Genomic DNA, 17,766 nt, shown 5'->3' with positions numbered 1-17,766 from the left:
TAATTGCAGTGTCTGTTTGGAAAGAAACGATACCTCGGCTTAAAGATGGAATAAAAAAGTGATGACGGGGAGATTCGATTCCTGGAGATAAAAAGTGGAGAGCCAAAAGCTGACCTGACTTTCTTGGTTAGTCAGCCAGGGATGGGGTGGAGGAAACCTCAAAGATTAAAGTGGCTGAGTGACAACAGCCACTGAGGCTCTGGGGTCTGATATAAGAGGGAAACTGACCACTGGTAGCCAGGTGAGGACCTCTTAGAAGGGGCCCTGTGGCTGAGCACTAGAAAAGCTTTTGTGTGAAGTATTCCCAGTTCTGACATTTATTTATCGTCTGCTGTAGTGGTCATTGTTTGGGGGAATTAAAAAATGACATGGTCTCCTAGAGAATTTCAGAATCTGATAGGAAAGATGGACATACAATGAATTAATTATATTAATAACTGCTAACATTCCCCACCACTTCCAAGGATATAAACTTCTGCTTCATGAGGTAGTTGAGAGAATCAATGGGTAAATATATGGAATATATACAGTACTTGGCACTTAAAAATCACTATATAATTATTACTGTTATTGTCTGGCTCGTATTCATTTTTCTGATCTCAGCTTAGATTTTACTTCTGGCACATAGTAGCTGCTCAATAAATATTAACTGAATAAATTAATTTGTTTAATCCTTCCCAATTTACAGATATCTCATTTAGTATTCCACCTTTCTCTCCTGTTCACCCCCTTTGTGGTATAAGCAAGATGGATAATAGTATCCATAAGAATAGTAGTGTAGCATAAGACAAAATAATTTTGAGTTAAATAGAACTTCAAATATGAGACTGTAAAGGAGAAAAAAATTAATTCTGGCTTGGTAGGGTCACAGAAAGGGCACAGTCTTTTTACCAGGTCTTTAAGGAGAATAAGGTTTTAATAAACAGAGTAGAGGAAAATAGGAGCTTATGTAGCCATATCTTACACCAGATGGGTTGCTATACATCTGTCCTGGATCTAGAGTAACCACATACTTTCAATTTCATTTGCTCTTCCTGGTGTATCCCTAGTTTTTTGTTTCATCTTTATCAACAAAGGATCTTTTGGCTTTCTACAACCCATCAGATGCTGTTTCATCTAGATAGAGTTTATACATTCCTTGTTCATATTCCTCTCTTACCCAGTGAATCCCTTATTTCCTCTTCCTGGAAATGAAATACTGTTTCATACTCATTTAGATTCTAACAAAGTAAACTGAGGGACCTCCCTATAAAATTACCTCGTACATTGGGCTTCCCTGGTGGCGCAGTGGTTGAGAGTCCGCCTGTCAATGCAGGGGACGCGGGTTCGTGCCCCGGTCCGGGAAGATCCCACATGCCGCGGAGTGGCTAGGCCTGTGAGCCATGGCCGCTGAGCCTGCGCGTCCGGAGCCTGTGCTCCACAACGGGAGAGGCCACAACAGTGAGAGGCCCATGTACCAAAAAAAAAAAAAAATAATTACCTCGTACATTTTCTGTGCATTCATGCACATGAGCACATGATTGGGAAAAGGGGGAAAAGAACAGAGATGGAAAAGATTTTAAAGTGTGATGCTTGGCAGAAGGAATAAATAAATGATGATTTTGAAGGAGATATTGGCAAGACTTAACTGACTGGATTAGGGAAGCAAGGAATAGAAACAGGTCAAAGATGGCTGAAATCCATAGAATTTGTATTTTAATTTAAGTGCTAAACTTGCTCCGTACATTTCTCATGAACATTGAAAGGCTTTATGTGAACCTGTGAACTTTATCAGAAAACAGCATCTTTAGATTTCAGTCAGTCTCAATGTCCCTAATTTCTCTGCTTAGAAATCCTCTGGCTCATCAAATTAGGATAAAATCCAAATTCTTTTACCAAAGCCAAAAAGTCCCGCATATCTGACTATGACTGCCTATTTATGTGATCTTAATCACTGTTGCCCATTCATATACCAGTTACACAAGATTTGTTTCTGGTTTTGCCTCAGAGTTTTTGCTCCTGCTGGTCTCTCAACCCGGTTGCTCCTCCCTAATAGCTGATTTACTCACCATTCAGCCATCAGTTCTTCCAGAACCACTTCCTTCCCCAGTTATTCTTAATCTAACCTATTACCTTCTTTTATTTTTGTAATAACGCTTACCACTTTATTTTCTTGTTTGTCAGTCTGTCTATTCTAGAGTAATCTTTGTGGGAATTGGTCCTTGTCTTTTCTTCACTGATTGCTGGAGTCCCATTGCCCAACCTTTATACTATATCAGTCTTAACATAACAAACCAAAATGGAATAGATCTTAATTTCAAAAAAATAATAATGCTATTTATTGAGATTTGATTGCTTAAGACTTAAGGTTTGTGTATTCTAACTTCCTTTTTATAATGCAAAACGGATTTTCTTGTAATAGTTTTCATGTCTTTCAGAGCTGATCTCTAGAGAGAAACTTGTACCAACTAAGGTCTTATGGCCAAAAACCAATGCTAGGCAACAGATCAACTGTTAACATTATGTTTCCTCTCCTCTGAGGACTAGGAACTAAACAGTGTTGTGTTGGGGTATTATGAGGATGAAAGTCATTCAATTAGTATTTTTCAGAGTGGCTTAATGCGTGCCATTTGTTAAGCTACCTTAAGAACTGGAGGTCGTGCTCAAATTTAAGTGAGATAAGGATGTACCTACTGCTGCCTGTGAAAATTTTGATACTATGTTTAATAATGTAGCATCTGGCATCTGAATTATCCTTTTGAATTTTACAGGTCACCAAACTTCTTGCAAACTCCTGAGAATAAATCCCAGTTCCTGGTATAAAACCTAATAATTTCACTTCAATCTTTTCATTCTCCAAGATCCACTTTTCATTCTTTTAAGTACAAGCCTGTCTATCAGTTTGGCATAATACCAAGGATATTGATGAATGTTGGTTGCCAAATAAATGTAAAAAGTCTGTTCACTGAAAGTCATTGTAATTAGTAATAATGGCTATCATTTATTTTGAGTGCCTTCAAAGTAGACCATGCTAGGCAATAATTTATCTTGATAATCTCACAACAGCCTTGACAAGTAGGGGGTCACTATTCTCGTTTTACATTCGAAGGCACTTTGGCTTAGAAACATTTACTTCCCCAAGGTCACACAGCTAGAAAGGAGCAGAAGTTGATTTATCACCTAGGTCTGTGTGTAAATTTAAAGCTGGTCATCTTGCCACAATGCTTGGCTGCCTATATCGTTTTATTTGAGGGAGGCACTAATACAACATCCACCCTGGGTTCATATGTTACTAATAATCCCTCTATCACAGCCACACACATTCTTAGAGTTCCTGGTTGAGATGATTCTATTGAATTCTATTAAATTTCTTAGATTTAACTAATGGTGCTAGACAGATAGGAAGTAGGCTTTATTTGCAATAATATCATAATTGTTATAATTAAACAATAACCTGAGTTTATGGTTCAGAAGCAGAAGCCAGCAAAAATTTAATCTTAATATTAGCGGTAGCTTCGTGTGTGCTTCCATGTATGTGCACGCGTGCATGCGCGTAAGGAGGGAGAGAGTAGTTACTATGCCAAGTAAGAAGTCTGAAGTGTAATTGGCGGGGCGGGGGGGAGACCTGTACTTATAAAAAGGATTAAGATGATAACTAAGTATATACCAAACAATAGATGAGCCAGATGAGTGATAGCCACAATAATCGCCCAGGTGGCTCAGAGAAGAGAGAGCTGTTGTGGTAAGGGAAGTTGCTTGTTATGAAATCCAGTATAGTGCAAGGTAATCAGATGAGAGGAGATGTAAGCATACTGAGTGTTGTAGCTTCTCTGGTCTTAGGGGGCATGGTATAAGGGAGAGGCTAACATTTAGAAGTTGAGAGCAAACAGTGAAGGTTTATTTTTCTTTTACAGAACTTGAAATAAAATGCATTTTGATTTGTTTTCAGGCATAATGATATCAATCCCGTAGTTAGAATTTATCCTCCATGGTATTTTGTCATACCAGAGGTATGTTTTGTTGTAGAGCAAGTGAAAAGAAGAGTACCCATTTCAGTATGGCTTCAATCTGTGATCTAAGTTTAATTAAACTGGCTGTATATAAGGGCATGTCAAACTCAGCTACTTCCCTTCAACCCACTGAGATTACAGTGAATGACAGCATTGTCACTGATCCATTGCTACGCCTATTGCTACCTAAACATATCCTTTTATCCACTAATAGTCCTTGCTTTTTTAAGTCCTTGTTTCTTTAGTAGGATAAAGTAAGTTCTTTGTTGATAATTTATAAAACTGTGCCATATTTACCATTAATGTCTGCTTAGGCTACTAAGAATGCCCAGTAAGTTACATAAGCATTTTAGTAAATGAATTTAATGTCTTTAATTTTAGCAGCACTGAATGCAAGAAGGAAAACCAGGAAATTAAGGTTTGGCAAAAAGGCATTTGAAGTTATCACTGTGGTGATTCTGATCATCTCTTAAGAGAACCAAGTTAGGAAGGATACTAGAATAAGCATCCTTAATATTAAGATAAGTTTCTTTTTTGTGTGCCTTAAAATTCACCACAAATTTTAGTTAAAGTAAGGAGGGCAGTAAGTATCCACTTGACACTGACCTGTATATTCATTTAAGTACCTTTCTATTGTCGTATTTTTTTAAATAAATTTATTTATTTATTTATCTGTTTTTGGCTGCGTTGAGTCTTCGTTGCTGCGCGTGGGCTCTTCTGTAGTTGCGGGGAGCAGGGGCTCCTCTTCATTGCAGTGTGTGGGCTTCTCATTGCGGTGGCCTTTCTTGTTGTGGAGCACGGGCTCTAGGCGCGCACAGGCTTCAGTAGCTGTGGCTCACAGACTCTACAGTGTAGGCTCAGTAGTTGTGGCTCATGGGCTTAGTCGCTCCGCGGCATGTGGGATCTTCCCGGGCCAGGGCTAGAACCCATGTCCCCTGCATTGGCAGGCGGATTCTTAACCACTGCGCCACCAGGGAAGCCCCTATTGTTGTATTTTAAATGAGTCTCCTGGGGTAGTCATGGAGAGAGAAGTAAGCATGACCAGTCAATGGCTGACATTTGAATTGTCTGAAAAGTGGAGCTGGTTTTATAGGATCTTCAAACAAGACTGCATAGGTGGATACTTGAGATTATGTGTATATGTAATAGATATCAGGATAGGTGGCCATGATATGATTTGCAGAGACTCTAAGAGCCAAAAACTCTAGCCATTTCTTAAAAGGCCAGTTAGTGAAACATATTTAATTAGGATTAATTTATTTAGTTGACTCACAGTTTAAAATTAAACGTGAGTAAAGGAACAGGTACAGAAGAGATGGGGAAAGGTTTAGAATTGGAGGGTCCTAAGCTGTCAGTGAGGGAAGTGGTAGAGACAGTGTGGCCTACTTTCCTGTTTTACCTTGGGTGAACCAAGTTACAGTTTACCAGTTCTGAGCTGCTTTTGAGAGCTAGTAGAAAGAGACTATTACAGCCTTGTAGTATGTGATTCGGTTCTGCTGGAGGCCACCATCCTCTTCCAGGTCCTGGGTGGTATCACTGAGAGTCATTCAGAGGTGAGGACTATTTCATGGCAGGCAGCCTGAAGCTGCTGATAGCACAGAAGTCTTCATTGGTAAGCTTTGGGAAATCTTGATTCCCAGAAAGAGTAAACATCCTAAACTCTGAAGAGTGTGTAAGTTTCCCCTGTTATGCAGTTAAAAGGAAATAATGGGCTAAAAAGGATCTGGCTCAGTAGAATGAGAAGAAATATTTATAAACAGACTAAATATTTTAAAAGCAGGTTTTTATTTTATACTTTCGATTGAGATAGTGCAAACTGGCATTCTATCTAAAAAAAATTACCAAGATAGCTTTTCAAACATAATAATATTGTGGCAGGAGATTTTCCCTCCCCCAACCTTTTATTATGAACAGTTTTAAATATACAGAAGAGTTCAGAGGAGTAAAATGATCACCTACCACCTGGATTCAATAATTGTTCAAGGTTTGCCATATTCGCTTTGTCTATGTATATGTATTTCATTTATCTGTTTTGCTGAACAGTTTATAAGTTTGAGGCATTATGATATTTCTCTCCTAAATACTTCAACACGCATTTCCAAAAAATGAGGGCATTTGCTTATGTGACCAAAATACCACTATTATACTACACAATAATTCCTTAATATCATCTGTTATCCATGTGTAGCAAGATATTTTATTTAACCCCGTACTTAAGTATATTTCTCCTTGCTCATATAACCCTACTCGCCCCAGGGCCGTATTTTTCCTTACGACTTTGCTGTGGACCTGATGCCCAGCAGCAGTTGATGAAATTGTTTGCATGTTCATATGGTTTTAAATTTGAGAATGTCTAGAGCAGTGGTTCTCAACTTGGGATGCACATTAGAATAACTCGGGTAGCTTTAAAAAATTTGAATCCCCCTTCATCCCAGACCACATATGTCCTAATTTCTGGGGCTAGGGGACTCAGGCATCAGTATTTGTTAGTTTCCCAGGTAATTTCCAGTGCATGGCCAAGATTGAGAATCACAACTATGTAGATCCTACTAATTTTCAGTGAGACTGTTCAGAAGTGTTTGGATGGACAGTTGACATTTTTCTAACCAGTAAAGAAATGAAGAGTGGTACGTGAAGGTCTTTAGGCTTTTTCTTTTTCTTTCAATAAACATTTACTAAACATCTCAGTATTTAAAGCACTGAGCTAAGAATAAGATATGTTAACTGTGATGTCCTAGAAAGATATTGGACTTGAGGGTCATACTTCTGTGGAGTTCAGCTGTAGCTTTACCGGGGAACAAGTTGTGTAACTTAGTAGCTAAGTCCTGAACATCAAAGAGACTTTAATATGACCTAGCTTTTCTTTCAGAGGATAACTCTACCATTTCTACCACCTCTCTCTATGCTCCAGCCACACTGGCCTTCTTTCGGTTCCTCAAACATATGAAGCTCATTCCTGCTCTAGGACCTTTTTGCTAGCTCCCCCACACCCACCCCACAGCCTGTTACACAGTTTGGCCCTTAATAGTCATTTAGGTTTCAATTTATTTATTTGTTTGTTTGTTTGTTTTTAATCTTTTTTTTAAAAATAAATTTATTTATTTTTGTCTGTGTTGGGTCTTCATTGCTGCGTGCGGGCTTTCTCTAGTTGCAGCAAGCGGGGGCTACTCTTCGTTGCGGTGTGCGGGCTTCTCATTGAGGGGGCTTCTCTTGTTGCAGAGCACGGGCTCTAGGCACACGGGCTTCAGTAGTTGTGGCACGTGCGCTCAGTAGTTGTGGCTCACAGGCTCTAGAACGCAGGCTCAGTAGTTGTGGTGCACGGGCTTAGTTGCTCCACAGCATGTGGGATCTTCCCGGACCAGGGCTCGAACCCGTGTCGCCTGCGTTGGCAGGCAGATTCTTAACCACTGCGCCACCAGGAAAGTCCTGGGTTTCAGTTGAAATGTCATCTCCTTAGTGAGGCTTCCCCTGATCACCTAATCTAAAGTAACCTCCCAGATAGTCCATATCGTATAATCATGTTTAATTTTCATTTGGCACTTACCCTTCTTGAACTTTTCTTGTTTTGTTTGTTATGGACTCTCTCCCTCTTCTGTAATGTAAGGACACCATGAGAGCTGCGACCTCATCTTTTTTGTTTCCTGTATTCCCAGTAACTATAGGAAAATACCTGAGATAAAGAGGATGCGTAATAAATGTTTGTAGAATAAATGAATAAGTAAAGTGGTGACAGTAATCCTACCTTACATTTGAGATAACTTGTGAAAAGCTCCTGGGGATAATCTCCTGTCAATCCTCACGTGTCCATTCCCCAAGGAGCATCTTTTCTTATGCTGAAAGTTTAGAAAATCTAAGCAGCTGGGGAGTTTGTGCTGAATGTGTAACAGAGTGTGTTGGCTCTGTCATTTCAGTAGCCCCCTCCCCAGACTGGGGTTTTAGGGTTTCTTCTTGCTCTCACCGTGAGTCTCCTTGTGAACAGGCATCAAGAGTAATTGTGCTAATCTTAATACTTCTCCCTCTGGACAGGAATTTGTTGTTTAGCCTTTGGGTAATGCTAGAGAAACAGGATGTGTTGATAAGTCAGTCTTCCCTTGTGTATCACTAAGAGTCAAGAAGGAGGCAGCATTGGTCAGCTAGTTAACTTTCTTTGTTGTCTTTTACAATCTAAAAAGCAAGTGTGTTAAATGCATACAGAATGTTCTTGACTTTTCTCTTTCTTCCTGGTGTAATTTTTTTAAGCCTTAATTTATGGTCTTGTATTATATGCCAGGCACTGAATGATTAGAACCCATCTCGCAATATCTCTATGAGGTAGGCACTATTTCTTATTCTCATTTTATTCATGAATCTTAGGAAGTTGTAGAAACTTGCCCTAGTTGGAGATTTGTGGAATCAGGATTAAAATCCAGGTAGTTTGACTTTATATTCCACAATTTTAACTACACTACCTCCCATTATATCCTTTCCTCAACTTGTCTTTATCATTTACAGATTTCTGTAAAATGCATTTGAGATGGCTTATGGTGAATTTATGTCTCAAAGCAACAGATACCAGGAAAACAGTTCCCAGGGGCCTTGCTCAGAAATCTTGTTCTGTTCCATCAAGATTTTTTTTTTTTCTCCTGTTAAGGATCAATTTTTATTTACTTCTTTCAGAAATCTTTTTCTCAAATTCTCTTACCAGGTTTATTATTCACATTACATATGAACTGAGTTGCCAATTCTTTATTTTCTTTCCCCCTTCCCTTCTTCCCTTCCTCCCTTCCTTCCTTCCTTCCTTGCTTCCTTTTTCTTTTCCCATTCTCCTTATTTATTTTTTATTGGAGTATAATTGCTTTACAGTGTTGCGTTAGTTTCTGCTATACAGCAAAGTGACTCAGTTATATGTATACATATATCCCCTCTTTTTTGGATTTCCTTCCCATTTAGGTCACCACAGATCATTGAGTAGAGTTCCCTGTGCTATACAGTAGGTTCTCCCTGGTTATATACTTTATATGTAGTAGTGTATATATGTCAATCCCAATCTCCTAATTCGTCCCACCCCACCTTCCCCTTGGTAACCATAAGTTTGTTCTCTACATCTGCAGCTCTATTTCTGCTTTGCAAATAAGTTCATCTGTAACATTTTTCTAGATTCCACATATAAGCGATATTATATGATATTTGTTTTTCTCTTTCTAACTTATTTCACTCTGTCTGATGGTCTCTAGGTATATCCACGTCTCTGCAAATGGCGCTATTTCATTCCTTTTTATAGCTAAGTAATATTCCATTGTATATATGTACCACATCTTCTTCATCCATTCCTGTCAATGGACGTTTAGGTTGCTTCCATGTCCTGGCTATTGTACCTAGTGCTGCACTGAATATCAGAGTGCATGCATCCTTTCAAATTATGGTTTTCTCTGATACATGCCTAGGATTGGGATTGCTGGGTCATGTGGTAGCTCTATTTTTAGTTTTTAAAGGAACCTCCATACTGTTCTTAGTGACTGTACCAATTTACATTCCCACCAACAGTGTAGGAGGGTTACCTTTTCTCCACACCCTCTCCAACATTTATTGTTTGTAGATTTTGTTTTCTTTTGGCTGCATTGGGTCTTTGTTGCTATGCGGGGGCTTTCTCTAGTTGTGGCTAGTGGGGGCTACTTTGTTGTGGTACGCCAGCTTCTCATTGCGGTGGCTTCTCTTGTTGCAGAGCATGGGCTCTAGGTGCGCAGGCTTCAGTAGTTGCAGCACGCGGGCTCAGTAGTTGTGGTATGAGGGCCCTAGAGCACACAGGCTTCAGTAGTTTTGGCACACGGGCTTAGTTTCTCCGCAGTATGTGGGATCTTCCCAGACCAGGGATCGAACACACGTCCCCTGCATTGGCAGGCGGATTCTTAACCACTGTGCCACTGGGGAAGTCGTGGTAGATTTTTGATGATGGGCATTCTGACAGGTGTGAGGTGATACCTCATTTTGATTTTGATTTGATTTGATTTGCATTTCTCTAATAATTAGTGATATTGAGCATCTTTTCATGTGTTTGTTGACAGTCTGTATATCTTCTTTGGAGAAATGTCTATTTAGGTCTTCTGCCCATTTTTGGATTGGGTTGTTTTTTTTTTGATATTGAGCTACATAAGCTGTATATTTTGGAGATTAATCCCTTGTCAATTGCTTCATTTGCAAATGTTTTCTCCCATTCTGAGTGTTGTCTTTTCATTTTGTTTATGGTTTCCTTTGCCATGCAAAAGTAGGTCCCATTTGTTTATTTTTGTTTTTATTTTCATTACTCTAGGCAGTGGATCGAAAAAGATCTTGCTGTGATTTATGTCAAAGAGTGTTCTGCCTATATTTTCCTCTAAAAATTTTACAGTATCCGGCCTTACATTTAGGTCTTTAATCCATTTTGAGTTTATTTTTGTGTATGGTGTTAGGGAGTGTTCTAATTTCATTCTTTTTCATGTAGCTGTCCAATTTTCCCAGCACCACTTATTGAAGAGACTGTCTTTTCTCCATTATATATATTCTTGCCTCCTTTGTCGTAGATTAGGTGGCCATAGATGTGTGGGTTTATCTCTAGACTTTCTATCCTGCTCCACTGATCTATATTTCTGTTTTTGCCAGTACCCTACTGTTTTGGTTTTGGTTTTGTTTTTGTTTTGAGGTATGCGGGCCTCTCACTGCTGTGGCCTCTCCCGTTGCGGAGCACAGGCTCCGGACACGCAGGCTCAGTGGCCCTGGCTCACGGGCCCAGCCGGTCCGCAGCATGTGGGATCTTCCCAGACCGGGGCACGAACCCGTGTCCCCTGCATCAGCAGGCAGACTCTCAACCACTGTGCCACCAGGGAAGCCCGGCAGGCAGATTCTTAACCACTGCACCACCAGGGAAGTCTTCATTACCGCTTTTAAATATCACACCTATACACTCAAGTACTTAACTCCTCTGGATTCAATCGTTTTGCCTTCTAAACTTTAATCTAGTGTTAAAAGCCTAAGATTTCCCCAAATTGAAAGTTTGTATTTATCTCTTTCTTAGTTTTATTCCTATTAGAATCACAGTATTAGAACAGATTGAGGAGAGACCTGTATAATGAACAAATTCAGTTCCCTTGTTCTCCAGATGGCCATTTTGAACTAGTGGTTCTACGGAGTAATGGAAAAGGTGCTGGACTGGGAGTAAGAGATTTAGATTCTGGTTCCAGGTTCATATTGAACTACCTATAAGTAACAAGGCAAGTTGGCAAATAACTTCCTTTCTCTGAACCTCATTTCATTCGTGTGTAAAATGAACGATTAAACTGGATAGCCTCTAGCATTCTGTGAATCAGTGAATCCAGGGATTTTGGCGTCCAGTTCCACACTACCTTACTACTTGCCCTCTAGAGACTTTTAAAGCATATGATGCGGGCTTCCCTGGTGGCTCAGTGGTTAAGAATCCACCTTCCAGTACGGGGGACACGGGTTCGAGCTCTGGTCCAGGAAGATCCCACATGCCGCGGAGTAACTAAGTCCCTGCGCCACAACTACTGAGCCTGCGCTCTAGAGCCCACATGCCACAACTACTGAAGCCCATGCACCTAGAGCCCATGCTCCGCAACAAGAGAAGACACCACAGTGAGAAGCCCACACATCACAACAAAGAGTAGCCCCCACTCAGTGCAACTAGAGAAAGCCCGCGCACAGCAATGAAGACTCAAAGCAGCCAAAAATAAATAAATGAAAAAAAAAAATTTTAAGCATATGATGCATAAGGATGGGCTTATGTCTTTTCCCTTTTTTAAGTCCATGACATTGCCAGGAATGAGAAATGACATTGCCAGGAATGAGAAATTATTTTTCACAGAGTGAGTGTTGAGGTTGATACATAAATTCCTTCTTTAGACTGTTAATCCTGAAAAGGAAAGAAGGAACTTTGGAGCATAGATCCTTTAGTGGAGCAGAAAGTCCAGCAGAGTGCTTAAAATACTTCAGTAGAGTAGCTCATAATGCGGCCACTGATGATGGTGGTAATGAGAATGACAGCCAGCGTTTCTTTCCTGTGTGCTGAATACCATGCTAGGCATTTAAAATGTATTAATCGAATGGATTAAAGTGGGTTAATAAAAGTAGAACACACAGAATAATGCCTGGTACGTGGTAAGAGCTATATAAGTAGTCATTGGTATTGTCATTTTTATTGTCATGTTATTGTGGTGGTGGTGGTTGTAATTAGTCTTCCTAGCATCCCTGTAAGGCAGGTACTATTTTTATCCATTTTTCAGATGGGGAAGCTAAATCAGGCGTTAAACCAAGAAACAGAATAGAATTTAAACTCTAGCCTATGTAGTTAAGTTTGGATAGCTGTTTTACTTAGAGCAGCCCCTTCCCTCAAAGGGAAGGCCCCTTTGAGGAGGTGACATTTAGGCTGAAATTGAAAGATAAAAAGCAAGCCATTCAAAAATAAGGGTAGGGTACACCAGGAGGCCTTCTATGCAGATAGTAAGGCAAGTGCAAAGGCCTATATTCACCTTCTTAGTGAATACTCTAAAATTACATGCCTGCACAAACTTTCTATCCCCTCCTCTCTGTTTTATTTTCTCCCTAACCCTTCTCACTGTCTCACATACTGTATAATTTATTTTGGTTTTGTCCATCTTCCCCAACAGTGGGATAGAAGGTCCATGAGGGCAGGGATCTTTGTCTGATTTGTTTTGTCATTATACCTAGGGCCTCTTTTAGGCCATCGGGCTTCTTTCAGCAAATTAGGACAAAAGCCTCCATTCTAAGAGGTGGCAGCCCCACACCAGGACAAGCAGCTTAGCTAGCATAACATGATCTGGACTTCAACTTCCTCCTGCCTCCTCAGCCAGGAGCCCTTGTGTAAGACATAATTGAACAAGCATTACATGAGAGTCCTACATGCATCCATAGTACCTCCAGCAGCGCCAGGATGTAGGAGGCACTGAATAAATATTCATAGAATGACAGCATAGTTTAGAATGAAGCGGGTGAGTTGTTATGAGATGAGCAGGTAGGCAGAAACCAGATCTGGTAGGGACTTGTAAGGAGTTTGATTTTTTTTTTTTCTTCCCTAATAGCAGTCAGCTAAGAACTACTTTTTTTTTTTTTTTTTGCTGCGTTGGGTCTTTGTTGCTGTGTGCAGGCTTTCCCTTGTTGCGGCGAGCAGGGGCTACTCTTAGTTGCGGTGTGCGGGCTTCTCATTGCAGTGGCTTCTCTTGTTGTGGAGCACGAGCTCTAGGCGCACAGGCTTCAGTAGTTGTGGTGCACAGACTCAGTAGTTGTAGCTCGCAGGCTCTAGAGCGCAGGCTCAGTAGTTGTGGCGCACGGGCTTAGTTGCTCTGCGGCATGTGGGATCTTCCCAGGCCAGGGATTGAACCCATGTCCCCTGCATTGGCAGGCGGATTCTTAAGCCACCAGGGAAGTCCAGAACTACTTTTCAATGAATCATAATCTTCTGTATTTTTAGTAAGCAATGCAAGTAATTCTGTAGTACAGAAAGGCATAGGCCAAGTTAATTGAAGTCCAACTTTCAATACTTTTGGACCTTGGCTTTAGGAATCTGTCTCCTGCCTACTTTATCCTTATCGATTTGGCATTGCATTTTGCCTGCATATGTTGGTTTATCGTGTTCTATCAAGATCTGTGTGGGCACTGGGATAAGCTATATATAAAATGATCATTTTTCTTGCAACCTCAAATCCAGACACAGTAGGGTAGAATTTTTCAATGAGGGCTGTTGCAGAAAACCCAGGACATCTGGTCCTTGTGTTTGAATAGTGACTGAGCAGAGAGAGGAGAGCATCTGGATATTATTCTCTTTAGGAACTTCTTGTATGAATTAGTCAAGAACCTCTAATTTTTTATCAGCTCCCACCCTCACTCCCCCCAAAACACCAACCTTCACTGATGTAATTTAGGGTTCCCAGTTCACTGAGGAGATGACAGCTGGAATCTTGGCATTAAATGACTGTTTGTTTGAGCTTTTGTTTCTCTTTCGTGCTGATGTTTTTTTGGCACCCAAGGCCACATTTGAGAATTCACTTTCTCTCTGAGAGGTTTTTGTTGGCAGTTTTTATCTTATTTCGTTTCTTTTCTGTGATAGGTTAAGGTTACAGCTTGGAAAAAACAGAAAAACTGAAACTGCAGGGGTTTATTGATGGAGTTCCTGCCCCACCATGCACTAGGCCTAGTACGTGCATGCTTCTGATGAATCACTGCTGTTAGTATTTAGTATTTACTGATCCTCATATCCCAGTATTGTGCAAAGCATAGAATCTGCCCCAAGGACTTAATAGCTGAATAGCCTACTCGATCTGTTGGTTTCTCCCTCCCTCATCTCTGTTGGTGGCTACAGGGAGGAATATGGGAGACATGAAACTGTAAGCAAGAGGAAATCTAGACTCTGTAGCTTTATTGCTGCCTGGGAAGTGGCCTGAGAGATCAGATGCAAGGATTTGATGCTCTGTGCAGCTGCCATAAATAACCTCCTCTCATTGGGGTGAGGATGAAGTATTTCCACATGGTTGCTCAGGTCTCTTCTCTTTGCCCTGATGCTTCTTCCCTCTTTCTTTCATTAATTGCTTAGCAGTTGCTGATGCAATTAAAATGAGATGTGTCTGCAGTCTCTGTGGTTTGCTGTCAGGGCCCTCTCTCTAAGGTCTTCATCTTGTTGCTAGGGATGGGTGAACATCTGATGTTGAAGCGAGAGGAGGGAGGGACCTGTGGCTGCAGTTAAATGCATTTTTCTAAACGCAGCAGCTTGCAGAGCTAGATTTCTCCTGACACTCTAATCCTTTTACCAAACCAAGTGCTAGTCCCTTGTGCTGTTCATTAATGGAGCTTATATTTGGCAGCACAATATATAGAAATGAATTCTGCTGAATTGCTTTTGTTGGTGATATAGAAAGTGCTTTTCATTTTTAAATAGGCGAGACCAAGATGGAAACAGCAATCTCAAAGTTCAGAATTCTGAGTCAAAACCTATAATCCCCAGGTTTCTATGAAAAGCAAGAACCTGGAGATGTTAAGAGGGCTGGATTGCAACACTTAATCTGTTTTGGGTCACTGGGTGGAATATACACTACACCTGCTATTATGTGTCTCCCTACTGGCCAGCATTTTCAGCCTGCTTCTGACTTCTGTTCCTTTTTTGCTTGTCTTCAGAATTGCCAGGAGACGCTCAGAGGACCTAACCATTGTGTTTCTACTCAGTTTCTGGTAGAGGAGGGCTGACTGCTCTTTACCAGTGCTGCTTGGTAATCATGTGGCAGGTGGATTGCTGTGAGACATGAATTCTCCATCTGCTTACCTGCACCCCAGACCACTGTATGCATTTGCCACATTCGCCAAGGGATCACACTGCCTACTCAAACTTCAGCATGCATGAGAATCACATGGAGAGCATGTTAAAACACAGATTTCTGGGTTGAATCCACCAGAGATTCTGATTGAGTAAATCTTGGGTGAGGCCATTTGGCATTTTTAATAAGTTCCCAGGAAATGCTGATGCTCATGCTCCCAATCTGGAGACCATACAGAGTAATACTGGCCTAGGGATGATGCTTTACACATAAATAAGACTCAGTATTTGCTGATTTGATTTGATTTTTCTAGTAGTTCTATCTTAGGATGTGATAGATTCCAAAGATTTTTATCTGCTTTTACCTTCAAATGTTAGTCAGTTGAAATTATCTGAGTTTTTTACTTTCAGCAATCCTCCTACACAGATCTCTTGTCAGATCATCCGTGTTCGTTGCTGGCTATATATCTGTTAGGGTGCTTGATTCTGTTATGCAAAGATGTAGTTACTTTGCAACTTAAATGTCTTATATGTGTTTATGATTAGACATCTGATCTGATATTATGCGCCTGGATGACAGGTTCCAAATTTTTTCCTAAGGTAAGGGAAGTATGCAATGTATGTTTCCTTGTGTACTCTAATTTATTAATTTCCTTTACTGTTTTAGAACAGTTACAGAGTTGCAGAAAAGTTAGTTTAGACAATTCCCATATACCCCCACACCCAGTTTTCCTTGTTGTTAACATCCTGTATTATTAGATGATCTACGCCTTACAATAATGAACCAGTATTGATTTGTTATTATTAAGTCTGGGATCTTATTTAGATTAACTTTTCCTTTTTCTGTTCAAGTCTAATCTAGGATAACACGTTACTTTTAGTTGTCATGTCTCTTTAGGCCCTTCTTGGTGGTAGCAGTTTCTCAGACTTTTCCTTGTTTTTGATGACTTTGGCAGTTTTGAGGAGTACTGGTCAGGTATTTTGTAGGAGGTCCCACTGTAAGAATTTGTCTTAGGTTTTTCTCATGATAAAACGAAGGTTATGGGTTATTGGTAGGATAACCACAGAGGTAAAGGACTGTTTTCATCACATCTTATCAAGCACACATACTGTTAACATGATTTATGACTGTTGATGTTGACCTTGATCACCTGGCTGTGGCTTGTCAGGTTCTTCACTATAAAGTTACTCTCTTTTCTTCTCCTCTTTCCATTTGTATTCTCTGGAGGAGAGTCACTAGACATGGTCTACAGCCTGAGGAGTGGGGAGTTACACTCCCGCTCCTTGAGGGCACACTATGTACATAAATTTTTTCAAATCTTCTCCATGGGAACTTTTGATTCTTCTGCCCTATTTACTTGTTTATCCAGTTATTTATTTATATCAGAATGGATTCACGGATATTTGTTTTATATTTTGGGTTGTATTCCAATATCACTTAATTTTGGTTCTCAAATAGTTCCAGCTTCGGCCATTGGGAGCCCTTTCAGTTGGTTTCCACATTCCTTTGCATAGCATCCTTAATGTGTGTGTATGTCCCCATGCATACTCGCTTGTGTGCATTGTTACTGTTGGTGCACTTCCTTGCCTTCTGGTGCTATAAGATGTGGTAGACTCATCTTGTATATTTCATACTCCAGCCCTAGAATGAGCCATTTCTCCAAGAAGCCCTGATTCCTTTTATTAGAGACTGATACTAGAAAATAAGATCTAGGCAGTAGTCATGCCCCTAGCTACTGGAGTGGGGCCATTATTTATTTTTATAAATTTACTTATTTATTTTTAGTTGCGTTGGGTCTTCGTTGCTGCGTGCAGTCTTTCTCTAGTTGTGGCAAGCGGGGGCTACTCTTCGTTGCCATGCGTGGGCTTCTCATTTCGGTGGCTTCTTGTTGTGGAGCACGGGCTCAGTAGTTGTGGCTTGCGGGCTCTAGAGTGTGGGCTCAGTAGTTGTGGCACGTGGGCTTAGTTGCTCCGCGGCATGTGGGATCTTCCCAGACCAGGGCTTGAATCCGTGCCCCCTGCATTGGCAGGCGGATTCTTAACCACTGCGCCACCAGGGAAGTCCTGGTACATTTTTTTTTTTTTGCAGTACGCGGGTCTCTCACTGCTGTGGCCTCTCCCATTGCGGAGCACAGGCTCCGGACACGCAGGCTCAGCGGCCATGGCTCACGGGCCCAGCCTCTCTGAGGCATGTGGGATCCTCCCAGACCGGGGCACGAACCCGTGTTTCCTGCATCGGCAGGCGGACTCAACCACCGTGCCACCAGGGAAGCCCGCTAGGCCACTATTTTTAAACAAACATACTCTAGGGAGTAGAAGTGGGACAGCATTGGGGGTGAGGGCAACTTTTTGTTTTTTAACAAACTTTGTGAAACTCATATTCTTTAAACAACGTGTATGTTTAACTTTGATATTTGAAAAATAGTTGTGGGGACTTCCCTGGAGGTCCAATGTTTAAGACTTCGCCTTCCAATGCAGGGGGTGCGT

The 17,766-nt window shown here is 40.8% G+C and overlaps 1 protein-coding gene across 4 annotated transcripts in view; it reads left to right on the top strand.

Moving 5' to 3' along the window:
* Nucleotides 1-17,766, top strand: part of ZNF609 (zinc finger protein 609) — a 208,588-nt gene that overhangs the window by 84,496 nt on the left and 106,326 nt on the right. The gene's annotated exons all lie outside the window — the stretch shown is intronic.

Source organism: Neophocaena asiaeorientalis, unplaced genomic scaffold, assembly GCF_003031525.2.
Source record: "Neophocaena asiaeorientalis asiaeorientalis breed wild unplaced genomic scaffold, Neophocaena_asiaeorientalis_V1.1 scaffold264, whole genome shotgun sequence".
Lineage (NCBI taxonomy): Eukaryota > Metazoa > Chordata > Mammalia > Artiodactyla > Phocoenidae > Neophocaena > Neophocaena asiaeorientalis.
This window is presented reverse-complemented; position numbering and strand designations above follow the sequence as displayed.